General features: G+C 43.6%; 1 long non-coding RNA gene across 2 annotated transcripts in view; it reads left to right on the forward strand.

Moving 5' to 3' along the window:
- Positions 1-27128, forward strand: part of LOC142839727 (uncharacterized) — a 97194-nt gene that overhangs the window by 21409 nt on the left and 48657 nt on the right. Inside the window, exon 3 of one of the 2 annotated variants that reach the window (XR_012908822.1) lies at positions 22739-22939. The exons of the other annotated variant lie outside the window; for it this stretch is intronic. This is a non-coding gene — a long non-coding RNA (uncharacterized LOC142839727). Of the gene's footprint in view, positions 1-22738; positions 22940-27128 lie in introns of those variants that run through there. 2 annotated transcript variants of the gene reach the window in all.

The following is a 27128-nucleotide window of genomic DNA, read 5'->3' on the forward strand; positions in this document are numbered from 1 at the left end:
AATCTCACAGATCTGATATGAGCTAAGAAAACTTAAAATGGTGTGCAGAGGGGAGGTTTTGAGCCAGTGTGTTCTTGGTGTAGAGTAAATTATTTTTCCTTAAGAGTTCCAGTTCCTCCCCCAGTACATTTAGAAATTTAAAGTACTAAATACATTGCTTGAAGTAAAATAGTTTCAAATTCTATAAACAAGTAGCTTAAAATCCAGTAAGTTGATATTTAATACCTAGTTTCTTCTTCCGCACATTAAGTGTTGTGTGCTTAGATTAGTTAAGGTACCATTTGGGCATTGGACAGTCAGCAAACCAAATGGGTGCAGATCCTATGTGGAGCCTATGTCTGAGTTGGGAAGAGCCCATCCATCAGTCAGTGGTGAACAATACATAGGTAGGTTATTTAGTGGTTTGGATGATGATAAATATTTTGTGGAAGTAAAATAGAACTCTCTGAGATGATGAAAGAGAATATTTTTCTCATGTAGGTTGTTTTCCTCAGGTATTTTGTTAGAGCCATTAGAAAGCCAGTTAATAAAGTGACTTTATACAGTATTTTAGAGAACTCTGTGTACAGTTTATGCAACATCATGATTTCTTTCCTCACAAAATTTCAAAATTTTTAACATTTCAGATTTCATATTTTTGAGTTGGGAATGCTCAGCTTGTCCTTTATGCTTTCTTTAAGAGCTGTGTCTGTTTTCACTTTGACCTCCCCTTCTAGAGACTAAGATAATCTGTCACTATATCTAATTCCCTTACATTTTTGCCACTTTGTATCACTTTTTGCATTTTCATGGTGTGGTTGTCTGAATGAGAATGATCCATCCCTGTGTTAGTTAGGGTTTCTATTGCTGTGAAGATACACCATGACCAAGGCAATACTTACAAAAGAAAGCATTTAATTTAGGTGGCCGCTCACAGTGCAGAGGATTAGTCCATGATCATCATGACAGAGAGCTTGGTGGCAGGGATTATGGAGGCATGCAGGCAGACATGGTGTTGGAGAATTCTACATCTTGATCCAAAGGCAACAGGAAGTGTACAGAGTCACTGGGAGTGATTTGAGTGTATATGAGATCTCAAAGCCCACCCCCACAGTGACATACTTTCTCAAACAAAGCCACACCTACTAATAGTGCCATTCCTTTTGGGGGCCATTTTCTTCCCATCCATCCATCCATCCATCCATCCATCCATCCATCCATTCTACTTAGTGAAACTGCTTGGGAGGCATTGGCAGGTGTGGTCTTGTTGGAGGAACTATGCCACTGGGGACAGGCTTTGAAGTTTCAGATGTCCATAGCCATTCTCACGTAGCTGTTTCATACTCATGCCTGTAGATCAGTATTTAAGGTTTTGGCTACTTCTCTAGTGCCATGTCCACCTGCCTGCTTCCATGCCGCAAGTACAGATGGTCATGGATTCTAACACCTCTGGAAATATAAGCCCCAAATAAATGTTTTAAGAAGTTGGCTTGGCCATGGTGTCTTATCACAGCAAGGGCAGATGCAGCTGAATCCCATCTTGTTACCTTTATTCCTCTGTTTTATTCATTCAACACACTTGCTAAAAAAAATTGCTAGGGCTCCTATTCTAAATGTTAGTGGAAGGATATACTGATGAAAAGAAAAGGTTGTCATGCCCGGCTTTGTGGAAACCACAATAAAGACAGGTTATGTAGATCTTATGTATGCAAAGCAAATGAATATATAGTCAAATTTTGTCACATTAATTTGTAAGGCAAGTTCTCACTACGAAGCCCAGGCTGATCCAAAATTTAAGACCCCTTTGCCTCACTCTCCCAAGTGCTGGGTTTCTAACTGCATTTAGCTCAAATTCTTTTTCTTTCTTTCTTTTTATTTTATTTTATTTCTGAGACAGAGTCTCTCTATACCTTTAGAGCCTGTCCTGGAACTCTCTCTATAGATTGGACTGGCTTTGAACTCACAGAGATACTCCTGCCTCTGCCTCCTGAGTGCTGGGGAAGAAAGGCATGTGCCACCACAGCCTGTCCAACTTTAGCTCAAATTCTTAATGATGGAACTGAAGCTGATATGGTAGTGGATCAGAAGGCAACACTTGAGGTGGCTTCCATGACTGACAGAGCATCCTCTAGCTGAAAATGGGATTTGATGATGAGAAACAGGAAGTCAGATGAGCATGTAGTTCCATTGCTGGGTCGGCATAGGCTTTGAGGGCACTTTTCTGGGCAGTGGGAAGTCACTGTGACTAGTGAGGTGAAGTTGGAGACCTTGGGAGCACTGGGGACATAGGGCTGTGTGGGTCTTAGTAATGTTTTGGGGGTTTACTTAATGTATTGGCAAACTGTGCATGTCTGGAGCAGAGAATAGAAAAATCTCAGCCAAGACCCAGACCTTGAAAGCAGACGACTTGGAACTCCCAAGTTCGTTGCCTGTACCTAGACCTCCATTGTTCCCTGCATTTGTTACATCTGCCTATTTCTTGGTGAAGGTCACTGTTCATGTCTGTTCTGCCTCCAAGTCATGCTGTGATGGAGGAAGGTCATTGGTTAATAAAGAAACTACCTTGGCCCATTTGATAGGCCAGCCCTTAGGTAGGTGGAGTAAACAGAACAGAATGCTGGGAGAAAGTGAGGCAATTGCCATGCCTTTCCTCTCTGAGCCAGACACGATGAAGCTCCAGCCCAAGATGGACCTAGGCTAGAATCTTCCTGGTAAGCTATTGCCTAGTGCAATTGGAGAGTGCTACACAGATTACTAAATATGGGTTAAGCAAGATGTGAGAGTTAGCCAAGAAGAGGCCAGATATAATGGGCCAGGCAGTGTTTAAAAGAATACAAGGGGGCTGGAGAGATGGCTCAGAAGTTAAGAGCACTGATTGCTCTTCCAGAGGTCCCGAGTTCAATTCCCAGCAACCACATGGTGGCTCACAACCATCTGTGATAAAAATCTGGTACCCTCTTCTGGTGTGCAGACATACATGCAGGCTGTATACATAATAAATAAATAAACTTTTTTTTAAAAAAAGAATACAATTTGTGTGTTTTTATTTCGGGTATAAAGCTAGCCATGCGGGAGTCGGGCGAGACGAAAAGCAGGCCTGCTCCCCATCACTACAAATGGCGCCCAACATGGGCGTTCTACCAGTTTCTCCTTTATGCTCTCTGCTGCTTCAGTTTTATTGATGCCGCTAAACCTACCATCCTCTCATTATGCAGATCTATATTCTTTGACTACCTCCTAGGAGTCAAGTGCTTGAGGTATAGTGCCTGTTTGCGGTGTATTAACAATGGCAGATGAATAAAGCAGTTATGATGAGATGTGCCAGATACACTGTGAGGGGGGCTCTGCCTAGAAAAGCATTCATTGATCCTCCTGGGAAGGAAAGCAACCCCAGAGTGCTGCTTAGAAAGAAAAACTTAGGACCTGACTGGCCAGGGTTGAGGGCTGGAAGTGTCAGAGAGTGAGAGGAGAGTAAACAGGCAGTTTTGAGCATGATTTGGCTAGGGTTAGAGCTCACTAGTGTGGTCTGAAGAAGAACATCCCCCACCTCTCTCTCTCTCTCTCTCTCTCTCTCTCTCTCTCTCTCTCTCACACACACACACACACACACACACACACACACACACACCAGTTCATAGCATAGACTAGACTTGAATGCTTAGCCATCAAGTAATGACACTCCTTGACAGGGAATAGGAGCTGTGGAGGAAGTGTGACTCAGGGGTGGGCTTTGGGCTTCATATGCTCAGACCAGATCCAGTGTCTCTCTCTGCCTGCTGCCCATGGGTCCATATGTAGAACTCTCAGCTACCTTCCCAATATCATGCCTGCCTGCATGCTGCCCTGCTTCCTGCCATGATAGCAATGAACTAAACCTCTGAACTGTAAACAGCACCAATTAAATGCAATTAAATGACCACGACAGCTCTTATAAAGGAAAACATTTAAGCAAGGTGGTGATTACAGTTTCAGAGGTTCATTCCATTATCATCATGGTGGGACATGGCGGCATGCAGACAGACATGGCGCTGGAGAGTAGCTGAGACTTACATCTTGTGCAGGCAACAGGAAGTAGTCTGAGACACTGGGCAGTATCTTGAGCATAAGAGACCTCAAAGCCCACCCCCACGGTCCTACTCTTCCTTTATCAAGGCCACATCTCCTAATAGTGCCATTCCCTTTGGGGGCTATTTTCCAACAAACTGCCACCACTGTTCTTTGGTTTGCTTTTGGGACCTTAGGAAGTGGGGGTAGATGTTGCCCATTCCTCCCACCAGGGAGGGAGATTTAACAACACTGGTAGAAGTGGGTCACCAGAGAGGGGCCTTTGACTGCTGCTGCCTCTGCCTTGGTTTCAGCCTTATTCCTTGCTTCTTGGTCTTCAACAATGTTGAATAGTCTGCCACACACTCTTTCCACTGTCGTCCGAGTTATCCCACCAGGCCATCTTCACCATGACAACCTGGAATTCCTTGAAACATCAAGCCAAATAACTCTTTCCTCCTTAGATGGTTGTTATAACTGTCACCTTGACACAATCTGAATTATCAGAGAAGGGGGCTTAATGGGAGACATGTGAGAACATGACAGCCTGTGGGGGATTATCTTGGTTATGTTAAATGGGGTGGGGAGATCCCCTCTACCGCCAACCGTGGTCAGTGCCATTAGGCTGGCGCCTGGACTGGATGGAAAAGAGAGAGAGCTGAGCGGTAACCATGCACGTATTGTTTCAGTCTCGACTCTTCACTGTGTGACCAATGAGACGGGCTGCTTCAAGCCCGGCTGCTCTGACTTCCCCATACAGGATGGACGGTAACCAGGGATTGAATCTACAATAAAGCCCTTCTCCCCTCAACTGCTTTTCTCGCGGTATTTCATCAAGGCAGTGGTAAAAACCAGGATACCGCCTTTTAGTTTTTCCACTACAGATTTTGATTACAGTAGCACAAAATTAACCAGTACAGTTAGTTCCGTAGGACGTGAGGTCAGGAAGCAGCTTGCAAATCAATATTGTCTGGCCTTATTCTTAGCATGTAGGGGGCACTGGAGGGAATAAGCAGGGAAGAACCAAGTTGTGACCGACGGTAAGGGGCTCACCTGTCCTCTTCTCCTCCTTGGCTGCTGGAGGACAGTTGCCATCATGAATGACAGCAACAATCCAGACCAGAAGTTCAGGCTAACTGTGGGCTTCAGAGGAAACAAATGATCACCAGTATGCGCTTCGTCCTGGGAAGGCAACAGTACCAAAGACGGAAGCTTGGGGAAAGCTAGCCGACGTGTACAAAAACATTCCAGCTTTGTGCTTGAATCCAGAGTTCATTTTGGTTGTGACAAGCTTCAGAAGCTTCTCTGGATTGTGCAAAAAAGAATGGGCGTGAACACAGACTCCAAGACCTGGCCTTTATGAGAAGAAAGAGGCCTCCAGGAAACAGAGAAAGGGACACTAGAACAGGACGAAGATCAGGAGGCAGTGTTGTGCTAGAAAAAACAAAAGATTCCACTCTGATTGGATCTGCTGGGATGGCACAAAATTCTAAGGAGAGGATTAATAAACTGTTACAACTTTAGACAAATAGAATTTTTTGAGCACACGAAGGTTTATTGAATTGTGTTGGACATGAATTTCATTTGAATATTGAATTAATTGAAAGCCTTGAGTCTGAATGTATTTCCATAGAGTCCATTCTTCTTTACAAAATCTCATTTGGCCTTGTGTTTTAATATTTAATATTAGTAGTTAATAAGAACTGATAATTGAAGAGTTTGTGTTGAAGGAACTGATGGTAAGAGGTAGAGAGGGGCTTAATGGGAAATGGGCAACCTTATCATGTGGGAGGAGGGCCATGGCAGAGACCAGAGCTGTGGTTTGTGGTTTTCTGTTGGGAGCAGGACTCACTGCAGAGGGAAGCACCACTTAGTGGCTCAGTCTCAAATTTACCACCCTGGTGGTTTGAATTCAACTACAACCATTGTAGGTTTTTTTTTGTTTGTTTGTTTTTCGAGACAGGGTTTGTGGCTTTTGAGCCTGTCCTGGAACTAGCTCTGTAGACCAGGCTGGTCTCGAATTCACAGAGATCCGCCTGCCTCTGCCTCCCGAGTGCTGGGATTAAAGGCGTGGGCCACCACCGCCCTGCTACCATTGTAGTTTTAAATGCAATAATAAGAAAGGTCGCCTGCCTTTTAATGAAGACAGCTCTTTGTAGTCAACTGTCCCACATATGTGACGACGCTCTGCATATTAAATACTATGCTAGAAAAGTGAGGGAATTGAAAAATGAACATAGCCTCAAGCCTACCCTATCTACAAAAGAGTAAATTTGGATTTACTTATTTATTTATTGTTTTTGCAGCATCACAACCAAAGTTTCCCATCTCTCCTCTCCTCCGCTCCCACATCCACTCCTCCTCTTCCATTTCTCTTCAGAAAAGGGCAGGCCTCCATGGATATCAACCAGCCGTGGTATATTATATTATAAAAATGGCCATTCTATCAAAAACAAGCTACAGATTCAACACGATCCCCATCAAAATTTCATCACATTTTTTTTTTTACAGACCTTAAAACAAAAGTACTCTCCTTCATATGCAGAGTAAATTTTGTACAACATTTTTTTCAGTCCTGGAGGTTGAACCCAGGTCTTTGTAAACACCAACCAGGAGTCCTACCACTGGGCTGTCTCTCCATTCTTTATCGAGACAAGGTCTTGTAAATTGCCCAGGCTAGCCTCCGCTCCCTGCATATCTTAGGCTCACCTTGAACTTGCAGTGTGTGTGTGTGTGTGTGTGTGTGTGTGTGTGTGTGATAGGTATATATAAGCTTCTGACAGTAGTAAGTAGGTTTCCATATGACTTTTTCAAAGGTCTGTAGAGTCGCTATCCTTCCCTGTATTCCTTCCTCCATCCTACCCCACCATCCTCCACCCCATTTTACCTCGTCCTGTTCCACTAATTCTCTGTAAGCTTTCTATTTCCCTTCCCTTGATGAACCACTTACTGATTTCTCCGCCTCTGGATGCAGCCATGCTCCAGCTATACCCCAAAGACCATAGCCTACTTTAGAGACACCTGCTTATCCACGTTCGCTGCTGCTCTGTTCACCGTATTCAGGAAACAGAAGACTCCGAGATGCCCGTAACTGATGAATGGATAATAAAAGCGTGGTGCATTTGCACAACAGAATATTATTCAGCTGTAAAGAAAAAAATGAAATGATGGAATTTGCAGGTAAATAGATGGAGCTGCAAAAGTTCTGAGTTGACCCATAACGACAAAGGCGGCATGTTTTTTCTCTTTTGTGTGTGTTCTTTTGGAAAACCTGCACGGGCCAGGCTATTGCTGCTGTTCTCTAATGCTTTGTAGATCTGGTACAGTGGAGGTCTGGCACTTCGTTGCTGTAATGCACTTGACCTCTGGGCAGATGTGAGGCAGTTTGCAAAGGAGGCCTGCACTGCAGTTTCCTTCTACTTCCTCTGGCCTTGTCCTGCTGTGATTCGCTAGAAAATCCATTTTGCGCGGTGCCTAATCTGTTTGATAGAGTGCTAGCTCTGCCGACTCCGACTCAGCTTCCGCGTGTGACGGATCATCACAGTTTAGAAGTGACTCCTGTTTAGACTTTGTCAAAGCTCTAAGCTCTCTGTGTACCTGGAAGGCTGTGTGGTTGAGAGCCAAGCGACTGACATACTCTGTATGAAAGTAGGTATGGAGAAGACCTGAAACCTGATAAAGAATGCCCATGCTGCTCCAGGAGCCCTTGTTTCTTTGCTGCATGGGAGACAAGCTGTTCAATCTCCAGTGTGGATAACGTTGCAGAGGTGAGGATGTGCAAACCAGTTGGCTTTCCAGAGTCTATAATCACATATCTATGGTACCCTCATCATTTTCCTTGTATTCTCCCCCTAAGAATCCTGTGGGAGCAGAGGGCACAGTCCTTAAAGATGTCCAGATGTGCTTGCTTCTCTCTGTGTCCTCCATTCTGAACAATGCTTTACTAAAAGGAAGAGTAATGCAGGTTTAAGTGTGCTTTGCCACAAGAAAGCACTTAATGACCATGGATTGTCGTCCTCCTTGGGTAGGTTATTGAATTTAAAACTTCCTTCTCATTATTGGCAAAACACAATCATCACAGCTTAAATTCTCAGTGGGAAATGGGAAATAGGTTTTAAGTGGAAAAAAAAAGAAAACCAGTCTGTGCTTTCTCCTTTTCTTTATTTTTTAAAGCAAACCAACAAAAAGGATTTCAAACTAAATATTGAAGCAATTTGCATATTTTTAGAAATTATGCATCCATCCACTGGCCTCTAACTAGAATGATGAAGTAATTTAATGTAGACTCTAGTAGACTTCGATGCTGGTTTAGATTAGTAAGCTGGAATGTATAAAGCGAGGTTGTCTTGAGCAACACCACCTATAGTATAAAAAGCTACAAAAACAAACAAAACAACTTACTGATGTTGCAGAGAAAGAGGAAGTAAATAGCTGCAAAGTTTATTTAATATTGAAGAGAATCTATGTCATGTATGAGAATTAATTAAATTTTGCATCATTAACAAATCAATCTATTTATTATTGATACTGTTGTTATTTATTATTAATAAATCAATATATTTATTATTTGCATTATTAAAAAATAAATGTATTTATTATTGATGTTATTATTGGATACTGTTTCGAGAATACAGCAGAAAGCATGGCATTGTTGTTAGGGTCAGGGTACCATAGCGCAGCAAGAAAAGTGAGTATACTGTGACTTTCTTATGTCCCACAGGCACTGAGGCATGTATAAGGCAGAGCTGTCCCTGGTGTCTTTGCCTCAGCCCTGAATAATGCACTGAGGGCCCGTGTCACTCACACAGCACGCAGCAGGGATGCATGGTCCCCGGGATTTGTCCTGGTTGATGCTTGCTGGCAGTGTGATGCAACTTAGTGGCCTGAAAAGAAAGAGTCTCAATTAGGATCGCCCAGAGCAGACTCACCTGTGGCTATGTCTGGAGGGAATTGCCTTCTTGGTTGTAGATTGACGTGGGAGGACCCAGCTCACTCCTTGGCAGGCTGTTCTGGATTGTATCAGAGAGCTGGCTGAACGGGAGCCAGAGGGAGCAAGCCAGCGAGTAGTGTGTTCTTCCGTGCTCTCTGCTTCCGATTCCTGCTTGAGCTCCTGATGTGACTCCTCCCAGTGACGGACTGTAGCCCTTACGCTGAAACAAACCTTTTTCTGTGAAGATTTTCTTGATCAGAGTGTTTAATACCATTGCTGCTTTTGTCTTGGTGTTTGGCATAGTAATGGGAAAAAAAAAAACCAGGACCTGGTTTTTCAGAAAACCCAAACTAATAGAACAGACATAGACCACTCCTCAACCCCCGTGCATGCACACACATGCACATGCGTGTAAGTTAGGGACAATTTGCTGTATTGACTCACATAGTCAATGGTTAACTGTCCTATTATGGGTACCTGTAGCCTACAGAGGTGGGAAAGACAGTAGCTTTTTAGTCCAGGCAGGCCCAGAATGAGAAATAGGCAAGGGACGTAGTCTTGGATGCAGAGCAGCATCCCTGGAGAGCTGCTTGTGCAAACTCACTCACACTCAGCGCTGCAGGAAACTGGTGTCTGAGGACCACAAACAATACCAACTGCAAAATACACCCGCGCAGAAAGGGTCCAGCCTACATGTGCTTCTCCAGTCTTCCGTTCACTCTTTTACTCCATCTGGGCTCTGTCTTCCTGTATGGTGCCCCCTGAATTCAAGGTGGGTCTTTGCCACTCAGTGTATTGGCCCACATGCCAATCTTCTTTGAAAATAAATATGATTAGGAATATAGCTTATCTCATTTCTTGGTATTCCCTCAACCCAACCATATCAGAAACCAACATCAACATTCCCAGGAGGCCTCGGCTTTGCTGGTGTTGTTGGTGTAGGGAAAAGGAGGGGAGGTATGCGTTTCCCTCCTTCTTGAGGTTACTCGTTGCATAAAGGTACCTAAGGAATAAGCCTAAGGAAGAGGATAGCATGGATCCTGCATTATTAGCAGTTTTCGTTTCTCCTGTCAGAATTGTGGGAAGCATGAAGGCCTGTTGGCACTCCCAGCCATCCAATGTTAAGAAGCATATTGTCCGGATGACTTCAGGGTTAGGATTATTGTATTAAAGCAGGGGTAAAGAAATAGTATTGCAGGAAGCCTCATCGCTTTGGAAGGGCTTCTATATGGTAATGCTGATGGAGAACAGAGTCAGGAAACAAACAAAATTCCATACAGTGTTCCCAAGCCAACCATGAGATCAGACTTTCACCTTCCGCTTTCTTGTAGGCTGGCGCTAATGTCAGTTCAGTGACCCTCTCAGTTTTGGCTTCATTAGGAACACACTGTGAACACCGTTTGCCCATTGGCCTTCAACATGCTGCCAACAGTCCTGCTTCAGTGCATTAGAGCATCATGGGTGGGAACTGTGGGAGCCTCTGGTCAAAGTCTGCACTAGGGGCCTAATTCTCAAGGTAACCAATCACTCTTCTTCCTTAGGAAGATGAACGTTTTCACATCTCCGCCCTAGATGGTGTGCCAAGCACTCTGATAGTCTGCACTTGAGCTCATCAAGTGAGTAGCAGGATGCCGGGGCTGGCAAGCTGCCATCAAATGGCCAAGGGTGGAATGCTTCCTCTTTTTGTAACTGTATCTTTACTGGTGCGCTGATACACAGCCACACACTTTTGTTGGGTCTCTATAGCAGAGTGAAGTAGCTATAGAGAAGCCTGCCTGACCCTAGAGGGTATTGTTCAAGTATGGCAGTGTGTACCTCTAATCTCAGCCTTGGAGAGGCTGAGGCAGAGCCACCTCTTAATAGTACTTGCTTAATAATACTTTCCGGATCCATTCATTTGCCTGAAAATTTCATCATTTCATTTTTTTTTCTTAAAATTTAATTCCAGCACTCAGGAGGCAGAGGCGGGCAGATCTCTGTGAGTTCAAAGCCAGCCTATCTACATAGTGAGTTCTAGGATTGTCAGATCCTGTCTTAAAGCAAAACAGAACAAACCCTAAACACCCCCCCAAAGCAAACAAATAAGATACATACATGCAATATATGTGCAATGGTATAAGTATGGGTGTAAAGATATAGAAAGGAGACAAAGAGAAAGTACTATTAGATTATGAGGGAGGGTGGAGATGGGCAGGCAGGTGAAAAGGATCAGGAGTTGGGAGAGTGTCCAAGAGGAGGATGTGGAAATGGGGAAAGGGAAATTGGAAGGGGAGCCACAAAAACATACTTTGTTTGAAAATGTCATTATATTTCATACATTATATATTGATTTAAAATAATAAATGTATAATGGAAAGGAAAATTTTTGACATACATTTGATGACTAAGCATTCTCATGACTGGGGATTGTTCTGCCATTAGCATCTCAACATAATCTGCCACCTTTGCCCTATATTTTGTTGTGTGTGTAGAGGAAGCATTCTAGCCCTATAGGACTCAACCGGGGGGTATCTAATGGTGAGGGGTCCTGGGATAGAGTTTATCTGAGTGGAGACATCACATCTCTTCTTCATCTCATGCTCTCCAGTATTTCAGATGTTTGGCCTCCCATACAAACTTCTGTGATGACGTCTCTCTCGACCACTATCAGGGCAGGAAATCTGCCTTTTCTGTGTGTCCGAGATGGGGACAAGCATTGTCTGCTCTTGGCTGGTGCCTCTATGAATACCACACAGAGCTGGATAGGAGGCTGCTTTTCCTACTGTCACCCTGACAAAGGTCAGCTATTCTGTTTGGTGCTGGAAGAATCATCACTGTTTCTCTCATTTTATGGTCCCTCTAGAGGCTGGTCATCGTGTTCCCAAGTCTCACTTTATGTAGCTTTTTCTTTGTAGGAGGGCCTCAGAACCCAGTGATCATGTGACATGCAAATCCATTGTGTTATGATTCCTATATTGTTCCTGTGTCACCATGCCTTCTGCTAGGCATTGTTCTGAGCGTACCAGTGCCAGCAAAGCTGAGCAGCCCCTGTCCAGGGGCAAACCGGGGTAGTTCTTTCTTTTGTAGCTCACGTTATGTGTCCCTCTCTACCTCCTATTGACTTCTCCATGCAAGTCCACTCGCTAAGTTCTGGGCCATCCCAGATCTGTAGACTCGGTGGCAAATGCCTCTTACTTGCTGAGCCATCTCCCCGGCCCTGCTTTAGTTTTAGAAGAGTTAAAACCTGGCAAGTACTCACGAATCGTTGGCTGACAGGAATCATGGGACAAACAGCTGTTTAGCTGTGGCTGTTATTCTTGAGCTCGCGGTGTCTCCAGGACAGCAGTAAATACAACTGACGACCAAGTCATTCGTACTTGGTTAGGGAAGTTACCGGCGTAGGAGCTTGTGGACTGTGGCTTCAACAAAGGTGTCCTGGTGTTTCCCTTCTGATATTGACACTCCGAGAGTTTGTCTGCTGTCGAAGGCAGGGAAAGGCCTGCTAAGCTAACTCCCCATCACAGGAGAGTGGCAGAAAGATAATTAGTGACTGTGGGTGACAGAAGGGAGTTTGGAAGATAAAAGGCAGGGATGCCTGCCGTCACACATTTGTGCCAACTACAGCTTCCTGCACAGTGTTCTGGGCTCAGTGTGTTAACGGTTTGAGTCTCAGAGAGGAACTACTGGGGAGTGTTGAGCCCAGTAGAGGAAGGACCAGGGAGGTCTTTGGGTCATGGAGGTGTGTTCTCAGAAAGGGTCATATAATCTGCCAGTCTCTTTAGGTTTGAGGTGTGACTCTTCCCTTCCTGCCTTCCTGCCATTGTTTGGCAGCCACATCCTTACCACAGACAACACCAGTCCATCCCTCTAATCTTGGTCTTCAGTCTTAGCTAAACAACCCTTTTCTTTTTGTAAAGTTACTTGTCTCGGATATTTTGTTGTGGTGTGATAAAGATAACACAGAGAATTGTCTTCACTCCCTATGATTTTCTTTTGACATCCAGAGCTGTTCTGCTAACACACAGTATTATTCAGTCACTCAAAAAAAAATTAGTCTTTTTCTTCCAATAAAATTTTTCTTATAAATAATTCCTCTCGGACTTGGTATTGAATTTCTGTTTTAGTTACTTTGTAGCTGCGTGGCTACTCTGTAAATTGTAGGCTTCCAGTTTCTTTATAGAAAAGGGATGGGAGTGAGGACCAGTGTGGGTGATGCTGTGTTTGTAGTTTGCTGGGCAAAGCTGGAAGGTTGTGGAAAATTAACTATGAAAAGATTTTTTTTTTTGGACATGAAAAATGCTTTGAACAGGGCTTACTAGAGACTGGGGATCTGGCATCTGACAGTGGCCTCACTTCAAAGCACTTTGTCTGAGAACGTTCTGCCTGAGGCAAAGCAGCTTCCGGAACATTCTAAGGAACTGGCGCAAGATGTTGCTATGCACAGAGGGTATGATAAGAAGATACCAGGGACTGTCCTGCTTAGCCTTGAAGAAGCTTCGACATGCCCCCCCCCCTCCGTTTAGTAGGGAAAAGTCGAATGCAAGGACTAGGAAGCTTCTCTGGGACTGAGGACAGTCGCAGGGTCACCCTCCAGAGCTGGGGGCTGTTCTCAGCTCCTACCCCACAGTTTCCAGGTAGAACACCCTGTCTGAGCAGGGAGGACCTTGGGAAAGAGTTTTCTCCAAGTCCAGTTAAGTTTGAGATGGTGCCTGGAGGTTTGTGAGCCTCCTCTGGGCCTTTCCTGTGACTAATTCTAGGTAGGTTTTTATCGAAGGATTTTAACGTCCAGTCTTTGTTGCTGGAGAGGAATATTCTGGCTAATTGTGAGGAAGCCAGTGTTTTGACTATTCCAGAAAGATGGCCAAGGATCTATAAGGAAGGGTGACCTCTAGGGTAAATACTTGGGTCTTGGTCTCTGATTTTTCCCTCTGGTGCCTGTGGTGGGCCCTGGTAGGAGGAAGTGGTTTGGTGAATGTTTTCTACAGCGTCTACTCTTTCTCCCTTTGGTCAGGAGAGATCATTCCTATGGAGCATGGCTTCTTTAGCTGAAGTGAGAGATTTGTGGATAAATGCCAGATTATGGGTTCCTTTAGAGTGCCTGGCTCTTGGGACAAGGCAGATACTCACACTGTATGATTGCCATGGTGAAGTCTGTTCAGCCAGATTCTTTCTGGGAATACATCTTTGAGGGACGAGGTGAAACAAAACAGCCATCTGAAGCTGTCATACTGTCACTTCATGATGTTAGTGAAAGACCCCAGCTTAGCTGCTGTAACGCCATTTTGCAAGGCTTTAAAACAAACAAGTAAAGTTCAGGGTAAGGTCAGTACTCCTAGGCTGCCAAACAGAATATCTGCGGTCAGATATCTGGCCTAGGAGGGGAACGAAGAGTTCTGGGGAAGACTGCATATGCCCTTGATAGAGCCTAGTCAGCTGTTATCAGACGTTTGTGTCCCCAGCCAAGAGCAAGGGGGTTTGTCCTCAAGTAAACCCCTTGCCGCATTTGAAAGGACCAATGGGATCCCTGTAACCATGCATCTGCTTCTGTATGCCTGCTTCTGCCGCCCGTTTCCATATAAAAGACCCCCTGCCTAGCCTGAGGGTGCACAAGTCTTCCAAATAGACTCTGCTGCCCTCAGGTACCTGTGTACTCTCAATAAAGAAACCTCTTGCCGGTTGCAGCCAGTGGTCTCGGATTGTTCCTTGGGTTCAGGGGTCTCCTCCTGAGGGAAGGTCCTCCCCAAGGGTCTTTCAGTTAGTAGAGATATATAAAATCTTTGAATGTAATGTAGCATTGTGAACTTGATTTTTTTTAAATATAGAAACATTCAAATCTTTCCTGGGTTCTGTTGTATGAGTTTTTAATATTATTATTGCTATCCTAAAGATAACATCATTATTTAAAAACATCCACTTTTCTGTTTTTATAATTCGGTGACACACTTTAAGATGTGGGAAGATGAGCTTAAGACAGACATTTGTGATACCATGGTCTTTATCTGCCGTGAGAGTTACTGGTGTCCTTTGTTCGGGAGTATGGTATTTAATGGCTATTTAATGAAGATTGCACTCACCCTTTTGTGGACAGGAATTTTTGTTTAATATTATATTAGAAAATGAATATTGTTAGAAGTTGAATGTGAACTGTCCCCACGACGCTCACGTTTTAGACATTTTGTCCCCAGTTAGTAGCTGTGTTGTGGGATATGTTCTGAAAGTTGGGGATAGGATAGAGTTAGAGGAAGTAAATATGTGGAGGTAGATCCAAGACCATTTACCTGCCTGTGGATTCCACCTGCCTCTCTCTGTGCTCTCTGATCTGCTGTGGTTTGAGCAGCCTTTGTGCCATGCTCCAGATGCCGTGATCGGAGCAGCTCCGACACGCCTTCCCAGTGACAGACTCGGCCCTAAGTGAGCTTCCCTTCCATGATTTCTGTTTGTATGGAGGAATCCCATGTTTCCATGTATTTTTTTTTTAAAAAACTTAGTGCAGAATTAAAAGGTTAAAACTTACATTCTGTCTTCTAGCCATATTACCTAAATTTGCCGCAGGAGATAATGGTGTCTTTATCCTAAAGAATTACAGTCCACTTACTGGGACCCTGGTGAGGCGACCTTGGCCAAGGTTGTGTGATATTTCCCAAAGTTTGAATGTTCACACTCAGCCTCCTTGATTGAATTCAGACAAGTCACCTTACGAGGCTCCATGCTGTCTCGGTAATTAGGACTATGCTGTGACTAAGGGCAGAGTCTGGTGTCTCTGGGAAAATGGTGATAACTTGAAGATTCTTTCCCTCAAACAATAACAGCATTTCAAGTCCTTTGTGAAAAGATGACTTTTAAATATATTTCTGAGAAGGAGGAAGGAGCAGAAGTGCCGGTTTATGCTGGAGATGGTAGCCTGGATTTTATTATTTCTTTGACTTTATGCACTGTTCTTGCTCTGTGGGCTTTTTGTTCCTTTATCTAGAATCAGACAGTTCAAAGCACACTGTGGTCACTGCCTTATCATTGTAAGAGAAATCAGTGCCATTTTAAAAAACATGATTAAAATGTCTATTTTCAAATGGTAAGTTGAGAATAGAAATTTCCTGCCCTTTCTTCTTCTGAGAAGGAAGCAGACAGAGTAATTTAAGATCAGTATAAATAGTTATCATGTACACTTATGGTTAACATGTGTAATGTTCTGTCAGTATTTTTAATCACAATGACTAAAGGAAAATGGCAACGCTTTCGTGCCTGTTGGGTGGTGCTTTTTTTTTCCCTTTATCAGTTTTTCTCTCTTCTTGCTTGTAGAGAAGATAGTGTTTCCACAATCTGTTCTTATATATTTTATAATCTCTAATGCTTTCTGTCAGGGAAGAAGTGTTTGTTGCATGTAACATACTTGTATACAACCCTGTACCATGTAATCATTTTGATTTCTAATTGATGCTTTTGATGGTATTTGTGGTTGCATTGATTCTAGGTACAAATAATCCAACCTAAGTTGTAGAAGATCAGAGACTTACAGAGTTGAAGCACATGAATAAACATTTTGAAAACTGCATTATTGTAACACAAGAGGCTGCTTGTTGGGGTTTCTGTCCCACCCAGTACCCCACAGCTGGCAAGCCCCAAAGAAGATCACACAGAGATCTCCATAAGTTATAAAACTGATTGGCCCATTAGCTCAGGCTTCTTATTAGCTCTTATCACTTATATTAACCCATGATTCTGATTTTGCTAGCCACGTGGCTCAGTACCTTTTAGTTGGGCAGGTTACATCTTGCTTCTTGGTGGTCTGGCCTGTGTAGTGAGGAGCAGCAGCAGGCTGAGTTCCTGCCGCCCGCTCCTGCACGGCTAGCTTTACCGGAAATAACTACACGGAAACTGTATTCTTTTAAACACTGCTTGGCCCATTAGTTTTAGCCTCTTACTGGCTAACTATCACATCTTGCTTTAACCCATTTCTAATAATGTATGTAGCACCACGAGGTGTGGATTACCAGGGAAGATCTTAACCTGCGTCTGTGTTGGGTGGGAGAATCATGGTGACTGCCTGACTCGGCTTCTTTCTCCCAGCATTCTGTTCTATCTACTCCGCCTACCTAATTTTCTGTCCTATCAGAGCCAAGGCAGTTTCTTTATTAATTAACCAATGAAAGCAACACATAGAAAGCAACACCCACATCAGGGCTGGAATGAGGGGAATGGGCTTCCTTCTTTCCAGCATTCTCCTGTTCTCATCAGAATACGGATAGTTCTCCTGTACCATTATACTTATGTTTTCTTGCCATGCTGTATTTAAAAAATTAACTACTCATATTAGTATTTTTGGTGTGTGTTAACTGTGTCTTTCCTGTCAACACTTTTGAACTATATGTTACCTACCTTCATTGTTAGGTTGTTTAAAGCTTAGCTGCTACTGAAGTCTGAGATTAGTATTATATAGAAAAATATATGTTAGCTACAACTTTGAAATATTAGAATTAATCCTACTTAATTTAAACTATGTTTCAGAGATAGAGTATTTTATCTTATAGTATAACTTTATTTTAAGTGTAACTTTAAAGGATAATCTAATTTTATCAATTTAACTCTTGACAAAGAACCAGGTGAAAAGAAAATATACCTGTGGTTTTTATCATCTATTTAACTAACACTGAAGTTTTTAATTTTGAGCAGCAGGTTCTCTATTCCTATAGAGATAAAAAAAAGTAGATGTTCTTAAGGGTTTTGTCTCTGAACTCTCTTACACTATTGACAATGGTTGAGGTCATCAAAGGTATGTTTAGGGAATGCAGTATATATTTCTATTAGTATTTATTCCATTAGCAATAATATACAAATAACAACATGTTTCAGCTCATTTACAATAATAAGTTCCACTTCAGGTATACATTGTATCTTCATGGATACAATGAACAAAATTATTTTCTAAAATGAATTACTTTTCAGATCCTTTGATTTGACTTGCTAGAAGGGAGTTGCTTCTTGTGTCTGCTTCTGCATGTAGTGAATTGTAATGTGTGGTGCCCATTGCAGTGTAAAAAAAATTTAAACAGGCCTGGATGACCTGGGGTAGCAGGGACTACCTGGAAGACCCCTTTAGAGTACCAGGAGAGCACAGGCCAGAGCCCTTGCTGACAGTTCTTGTTTAAGATGACTTCATGAAGCTGTCAAGGCATCCTGTGCCTTCCCCACCCCTTCTTTCTTCAGACATTAGAAATGGGCGTCTATGGTAGCAATGAGAAACCACATAAACCCCAGAAGCACGATTGGCTCATCTTGATGTCTGTGTGGTTTCATCATCCGGGATCCACATTAGTAGGCACCGGTGTCCCAGACCGCCTGGACTCTGATCCCTCATGGCCCCGCTGGGCTGCTTTGTCACTTTAGACAGTTTCCAGGTCCTTGTCAGTTTCAGCTTTTTCTTCCTGTGTGCTTGCAGTAGTCCTTATTTCCTGGACTAGTGAGATAATTCACATCAAGTAACCCATATAAAAAGTTCCAGAGTCTGGTGTGTAGTATGTGCCGAGCAAGCCAGCGATTATCATCTTGCTACCTCTGGGTGTCCGAAGCGTCTTGGCAGGCATGTCATTGCATATCACATGCTCTCATTGGCTGCGTGGTACACAGGCTTTCAGAGTAGAACAGGGTGGAGATGCTCTCAGAAGACACGCTTTGGAAGTGCACTTGGGTGCCTGAGAGGCCTGGGTTGGGTAAGGTGAGTGGATAGGGTTTTCCTATAGATGGTCCAGCTGTGGTTTTCTATACAAGACTCTGTTGGTTCCAAGGCTAAACAAATTGGGGAAATCCACTTGTTGTGAACAGTCACAATCTACCAGCTGTGAAAATGGAGGCTTGATCGTTTTTTTTTTTTGGTGATTTTTCTCTTATGTGTTTTCCCACTAAGGATAAAATGTCTGGGTCTAGCATTTAACTTTGTCCCTGACATTTGTTCTAGGCCATTATCTCTGTAAGACTTCATTGAAAACAACTTCCTTATTTTCACAGAAATCTCAGGAGAGTTGTTTTAGAATAGGCTGTTCCACCAGGGTCCATGGGCAGCAGGGTGTGGTGACTTTCCTGGTTTTCCAGAAGGAAAACAACCTCACCTCCTTACTCTTCCTTCCCTTAACTTCCCTTTATTTGCAGAAGCTGGTATTCTTGGGAATTACAATTTAATAATTTGTAATGAAAATTATAATGTTTCCCCATATTTTACATCCTCTTTCTTTTGCCTCTGACTTCTGACAGTGTGTGTAGGAATTGGTCAGAGAACACTGGCTGAGCCAGCTGCTGGTAAGCTGTAATAGTTTATAAGGGTGAGGGAATGGAATGAAGAAAGTCAGCATTTTAGCACAGGAGATACCTGGGTTCAGATCCTGGTGTAGTTTGTCATCACGGTTTCAGCCAAGATGCTTAATTTCTCTGAGGACTGAGTAGAGAATGATGGTGATTCTAGTTCATGAAGAAGTTGTTGAACTCCTCAGGCCACACTGAAGAAGATAGATCTCCTCCAAGAGACACCCAGTGCTAGCTGGGTGTGGAAGGGAGTTTTCTGCCAGAGAGGAATACTGTTAACAGAAGAGAGGAGTACAGGTAGGCAGGTATGGAGAGGGTAGTTCGGTAGGTGTGAAGTCTTCTCGCAGAAGGACTGTCCTTGTCCAGTTTTCTTTCCAGCATAAGTCATGACAACAATCAACAAGACTCTCCTCCCACCATCTTCGTATTCATTAGGCTCTGTAGGAGAACAGAACTGTAAGAAAGAATGGATTATTAAAGAGGAATTCTTCAACTGGCTTAAAGGTTATGGACTAGGTATTCCCACAATGGGCGCCCTACATGTTCAGAATCCCATAGCTGCTCATAACCATGAAGCTGGAGGTCTGAGAAGTCTCTGGCATTGAAGGCCTGGAAGATTCCTTGGGAGCTGCTGGTCTTCAGTCCATGTTGGAAGATTGAGGAAGCTGGGTGCTGATGTCAGGGGAGAATGGGAAAGATGGCGGCTACAGGGTAGACACACTCACCAGGAAGAAGTGTAGGCAGCCAGGCAATAATAGCAGGACTCCCTTTACCTCTGACCTCATTTTATCTGGGCTACCACCAGAGGCTGCTGCCCTCTCAGGGGCTCTGGGGCAGGGTGTTCCCTCTTTAGTTAGTCCTTCCCTTAACTTTGTGAAGTTTTTGATTGCTTGCTGTGAAAAGTCTATAGAACAAAGAGCAGCTGATGTACTCTCCTATCTCACATCCGCCTCTGTTGGTCTGTTTCTATATTCTTAACATATATTATTGATATACAGTATAATAACACATGTACACATTAATAGAATACATTATTATAATATGTTAATACATAGTACCATACATTATTAATATATGCATATTTTTAAATACATGTAAGGGACAGAATTCCCTTTTACCTGTCAACTTGTTCATATGTCACATGGTAGTTTTGAATTATTGACTTGCACTTAAGGGAGGGAGAAACAAGGACCATGAGTTCCCAGCTCACACATCCCTTATGCCACCTTCTGCTGGCCATCCAGGGACACGATATGAATCCATGAAACATTGGCATCATCTCACTTTATCTCTTAGACCTGCCTTGGCCATCAGGGCTTCAGCCATGGCAGGTTTAGTCTCTCTAGCTCTAGGGTTCTTTTTAAAGAGTTGAAATTGATTCATCATAAAATTTCTGTTAGAAATCTTTAGGACAAGCTTGTTTATACTGCTTTATGAAAAGTACGTGTGCGTGTGTGTGCGTGCGTGCGCGTGTCTGTGCATATATTAAGCTAGTCTGGAACTCATAATATTCCTACCCCAGCCTTAGAATTACAGATAGGTTCCACTATGCCTGGAATAATATTTTTGTTTTAAAATAAATTAAGTCCATCTCACATGACTGGTTAAAGTCATGGATGTGTAAGTTACAAAATGAAAATGTTACAGTTTAATCCGTGAGTATGGAACACTCAGGTGCTGGCCGTTGCCAGATCTTCATAACTAAAAAGTATCAACACTGTCAATTGGAGTATGTATCATGTTAGAAACAAAACTTTCAGATTCACTCGGTCAGTTTCCCACCTTCTGCTTCTTACACTGCTGTGCAAGGCCCTTTCCTCAAGAGTCCCCGGAGCAGTGTAGATTGCCTACTTCCCCTCAGTGCCAAGGCACTGTCTCCTTTCTGTTGTTTGCGTGAAGAGAGCTGTCAGTGTACGTGAACAGTCAAGTGTGCTGCGTGGGGACAGTATAAACATACAGGACACAGATGCTTCCTAAGGTTATGCAAGGTCGGATCCTAGAAGGTCATGGATTTAGTTTAAAGAGCAGTGGGCGAAGAGACGCCGGAGTGTAGCTGCTGGCCGATGAAACCACGATTCTTGGATCCGCAAACGCATGCGCGTTTTGATTTCTTTTTTGTGTGTGTTCAGACTACTCCCGTGGATTCTGTTCTAAACTCTGTTTAGTTTTAGGGGAATCTGATTTGAAGGGTGGTAATGTCATTTTGTACTACTAAGGGAGACATTTTATGAGGTGTGGGTGAGGAGCAGAGTCCCAGGCAGGGCCAGCTAGCTGCACAACCTTGGCTCAGCTGTGTGGACTTCGGTTTTCTTTTGCTGTAGAAGACGGAGGTCAGGTAGAGGTGAATCCCTCTTTTTAAAACTGTGTTTCCATCAACACAAGTTGACTTTGGAAACATGCAGAAATGTATGTTAGTATAGACTGAGAAAGAATAAAGTAGACATGGAAGAGGCCTTAAAATTGTCTGCTAGGGCAAGTCCAACTCATTGATATGACATTGAACTCCTAGAGCAGCGAGCACGGTTTAAAAAGCTGTGTAACTAATATGAGGTCATTTTCTCCAGGGGGAAGGTCGGTGAGACCCGAAGGGAACACAGTCATTCCTCATGAAGTTCCCGAGGTTTTTTTTTTTTTCTTCTTCTTTATCTAACCATGACTTGTTAAGGAAACTTTTTAGTGGTTCTAGTTTGTGTCTTCCACGGGAAGGGAAGAGAGCACTGTGATAATGAGATTATGTTCTGAGCTTTGAGGCCTAAATGAGTCAGCTTGAAGAAGCTTTTAATGGACGGATGCATAAGTAATTCCATTTTGATGGTTGCTTTGCAATTTATGCATTTTGCATAATCTGCGGTGCTTAGGCACTGGTTTATTCATCAAGTGACCAGAGAAGCCTCTCCACCGCTGTCCTTCACGCATTCAACTTGATGTTTCCTCTGGAGATTTTTTTTTAAAGTCTGATTGTTTGTAATTGGAACCCAGAAGCCGAAAGGGATCTTCACAATTGCTTATGTGTATGTGGCATTTTGATAGGCCAATTTAAAATCAAGCAATCAGCATGTGGAGGACTCCTGCATTCCCATTAAGATGAATAGCAATCTGTCTTCCGATTGGGTCCTCAGTACCTGAAATTAGATCATTGGCTGAAGGTGGTGGCGGCAGGGGAGAGCGGGGATCTGGTTTCATAAACGATGCTAAGATTAAAAGAATTACAGGGTCCTAGTTATCTCACTGATGAGGAGTTTTTATTTCACATATTTTTTCCATTTTCTCTTATAGTATTCTTTCCAGTAAAGATTTAGGAATTTCAATACTACTCCAAGGTTTGATAAGAAAACTAAACAACAACAATAAAAGCCCCTAAAACGCAAACAACAAAAACAGCAACAACAAAATAGCCGAGACAACACGCAGGGGTAGCGACAGCTTCAGCCAGTCTTGCCATTTCTTTTAAAGATAAACACTATTTCTTATTGCATGGTTCTATTTTTTATTTCCTTTCTTCGCTGTAAACTTCAGGATGTCAGAACAGGATTTCGGGTGGGAGCCAAGCTGATCCCGGAGCTCTGAATCTCTTAGAGCAGAACGGTGACGTGAAGATCCAAGGAAAATCTATGCTCAAGGAGGACACAGCAAAGTGAAGCGATAATCCTCACGGGGGCGTCTTATAGCTCTCCAGGCACATGCCGATTGCCATTTCTCCTCGGAGGCCTGGCTACAGTTTTTCTGTAAGTGGAGACAGTTTTCTCTGCTTGCCCCTTGCAGTGTCAATGTTCCCTTGCATCAGGGTGGCTTAGTGGCTTTGTGTTGCCATGGAAGACGCTGTAGAACTCTTTGTATTTAGGAATCCTTGGGCACAGAATGTCTGGGTGACTCATGGATCTTTTATTTGTAGGTATAAAGGGAGTGTGGAGGGACTGGCACAATGGGAGGTGGAGAAATGGGAGTTTAAGATTCTGTTAGAACTCGCGCCACGGAGCTCTCAAACCTGATTTGTCCCTTAGGAAGTGTGTGTGTTGCATGCATGTACATAGTGTGTTAGTGCAGGCATCTGGCACTTTAAGTGTAGAGGTCTTGGGATAGCCTTAACTGTCCATCATGTGTAGAGGTCCTGGGATAGCCTTGACTATCTGTCATGTGTAGTCCTGGAATAGCCTTGGCTGTCTGTCATGTGTAGTCCTGGAATAGCCTTGACTGTCTGTCATGTGTAGAGGTCATGGGATAGCCTTGGCTGTCTGTCATGTGTTGAGGTCATGGGATAGCCTTGGCTGTCTGTCATGTGTAGAGGTCCTGGGATAGCCTTGGCTGTCTGTCATGTGTAGAGGTCATGGGATAGCCTTGGCTGTCCATCATGTATAGAGGTCCTGGGATAGCCTTGGCTGTCTGTCATGTGTTGAGGTCATGGGATAGCCTTGGCTGTCTTTATTCACCTTCACACCATCACCTCTTACCTTGTTAGGATGCTTCATAGTCAGACGGGAAGGTTATGGCTTCCTAGGGTTTTGGGTGTCATTTTCCTATTTTAAAAGAAACAAATGAAGCAAAAACAGCCCCCAAAACAGCCCACCTCACCCTATGGTTATGGCATTAAAAGTAAAGAGTTACTTTATTAAAATCTTTCAAGAACCTTCTTTACAGTGTTTTTGGCAGACTTGGTTTCTTTATTCCATCACATCTGCTCAACTAAATAGTCCATAGAATTCTTGCCTCATCACACACATAAAAATACGCCCGTAAGAATGTTCATTGAGAGTAGCGAGGAGAGGGCTTACGTGGCCCATAGCAAACACATGTGCAAACTGCTTTGTCTTAATGAGTCTTTGGAAGGCTGCGGCTGGGCAGCCATAGCACAGCCCGTGAGCTGGTTTGCTCATGCTGCAAGTGGCAGCAAGCCAGTGTCTTTCCCTTCAGATTGTTCACGTTTGGGTTTGAGAGACACACAATATGTGCGAGCCTTGCAAGACAGAATGTGTCCTTTCAAAGACTCCAGTCTTCGCTTAAGTGTAGAAAGTTGTCGTTAACAAATGTTGGCTCAATTGACCGAACACTGTAATTTTGTTCATTTATTCTACTTTTAGAAGGTCACAGGAGATATTTGGATTTTGAAATGTGAATTTGGGTTAGTTCTGTATGATAGCTAACTGTTCTTTAGGGAATGTATACAAGATGAGTTCAGAGAAAGTGGTACCGAAAGAGGAAAATATTTTTGACATTTTAAAGTTCTCCCAAAGGTGTCAGTTTTAAGGTTTTTCCAGCTTTGGGTCTAATGACTGTTTCTCCCTTTCTTTATATTCTCAGCATTTGGGAAAGAGAGAGAAGGAATGGAAAAATCCTCCTGGCTGTGCTGAGGCCTCCCTGTCCCGTTCACTGGGGAAGCTGTTTATGTCTGACCTTCAAGGGAGGCTAGCGTGGGGTTTCCTTGACTCTGCCTAGGGAAAGCAGAACTCACTGTGTGACAACAAGCTCAAGGCTGGAGGGCTAGGAGCAGCAAAGGGTCACTATAGACTTTGAATGCAAACAACTTGCTTTTTCTAGATCAGAAAAATGACTGTGACACAGAAGCTTTCCCTTTGATCATAGCAGGGTCTTAATTTTGGGTTTAGTAATAATAAAGTTCTAAAATGTTTCGAGAACCTGCGGGATGAGCTAGCGATTCTTGGCGAATTAATTAATCAATCTAAATTTAAAAAAACAACGGCAGTTGACTCATAAAGAAAGATCGACTTGTTCTGGATGAGAGCAAAGAGGTTGCAGTCATTGAATACATGCTCCTAGAGTCCAGCAAAGAATGCACGTGAGACACAGCCATGAGCGGCTCGTGAATGGGACTTATATTCACGTAGAGGAAGGCGAGATGCTTCTTTCTCTTGTTTGAGTTTTTGAAGAACTGGCGGATGTTCTTAGGGTATTCTTGAGGCTGTGTGAACTCACAAGGGACAGGGCATATTCTAGAGAATAAGATCTTGTGAAACTCATGAGGGTTTCAAACCTGAGTGCCCATCTGGAGGCTAGAGCCGTCAGGAAGATAGACCCGTCAGGAAGGTAGACCCATCAGGAAGGTAGACCCATCAGGAAGGTAGACCCATCAGGAAGGTAGACCCATCTGGAAGGTAGACCCATCAGGAAGGTAGATCCATCAGGAAGCTAGACCCATCTGGAAGGTAGACCCATCAGGAAGGTAGACCCATCAGGAAGGTAGACCCATCTGGGAATCTAGACCCATCTGGAAGGTAGACCCATCAGGAAGATAGACCCATCTGGAAGGTAGACCCATCAGGAAGATAGACCCATCAGGAAGGTAGACCCATCTGGGAATCTAGACCCATCTGGAAGGTAGACCCATCAGGAAGATAGACCCATCTGGAAGGTAGACCCATCTGGAAGATAGACCCATCTGGAAGGTAGACCCATCAGGAAGGTAGACCCATCAGGAAGGTAGACCCATCAGGAAGGTAGACCCATCTGGAAGATAGACCCATCAGGAAGGTAGACCCATCTGGAAGATAGACCCATCAGGAAGGTAGACCCATCAGGAAGATAGACCCATCTGGGAATCTAGACCCATCTGGGAAGCTAGACCCATCTGGAAGGTAGATCCATCTGGAAGCTAGACCCAGATGAAAAAATCGAGCATCACCATGACCCAGAAGTCCTCTTCTCGTTCCTCATACTGACTTCTCCTAGTTCCCCTGTCACTACAGGCTTTCAGTGGTGACTTTGTATTATACAGTTCTACTGAATTAGTTTATTGCTTCTGAAAGACTTTTGGTGGAACTTTAAGGGCTTTCTATCCATACCATCATGCCACCGACAATGAGAGATAATTTTACCCCTTTTGTACCAATTTGGATGCCGTCTCTTTCTTTATCTTGACTGATAACTCTGGTGAGAACTTCCAGTTAGACACTGAATGGAAGCGACCTTGTGGAGTAAAGAGTGTCTGGTATGAAGAAAGCTCAACTACTCACCCCTGAGAGGACATTTGCCGTGGAGTAGCTAGTGGCCTTGATTTCACTGAGTTCTATTCTTTTGTATATAATTTGTTGAGAATTTTGTTCTTACAACAAAAATATAAATTTATTTGATATTAGATTTATAGATTTATGAGAGAGTTCTTCTGGTTTGCTTTTGATCCTGGCTTCTTTTTGTAGCCCAGGCTAGCCCTGGACTTGTGAGACTCCTCCCTCCACCCTGGGGATCCGGTCATTTTAGGTGTGTTCTACCATGTTTACTTGAGTTTATCATTTTTAAAGATTCATTTGATTAAAGTGGTGCTGTTAGTATATTGACATTAAAATGTTGAATTTCACACACTTCCTGTGATAAGTTCCATGTGACCAGGTCCTTCTCTTGTGCTTTTAGCTCAGTTTGCTTGTACTTTGCCGAGCACCACGCCCCCATGTCTGCGCTCTGTGCGCTGGCACCCAGTTGGCGAGCTTCGGGCAAGGGAGCTGGAGGTTAAAATACACAGACACACACAGAGAGACAGCGACACGGGTCATCCTTGAATTCCCCAAGAATGCCCCCTTTATTGTGTTCAGGGGCAGATTATATAGAGATAGCCATGCCTCAGCCAAACCCACCAGAAACCACTCTCCTGCCATCAGGAACTCCTGAAGGTCTCGTGCTCAGAGCAGCTGTAGGCACTCAGATCACGGGATTACAAGAAATTCAGGATCTGGCGTCTCACTGCTCCCAACATACTTCACTGAGGATTTTTTTTTTAATACAACAAATTGCCTTTATTTCGGTATGCATCCATATTTCAACATTTAGTGGTCCTGAACAAAGTGGGGAACATGGCAATGAGCCAGGAGGCCCAGCCCCCTGAAAACTTGTGACACGGAGCTCCTCCAGGTCCCTGCCGAGGGTCTGAGGAGCAGCAACACTGAAACCTGAGTCCACAGGG

This window comes from Microtus pennsylvanicus, chromosome 22, assembly GCF_037038515.1.
Source record: "Microtus pennsylvanicus isolate mMicPen1 chromosome 22, mMicPen1.hap1, whole genome shotgun sequence".
NCBI lineage: Eukaryota > Metazoa > Chordata > Mammalia > Rodentia > Cricetidae > Microtus > Microtus pennsylvanicus.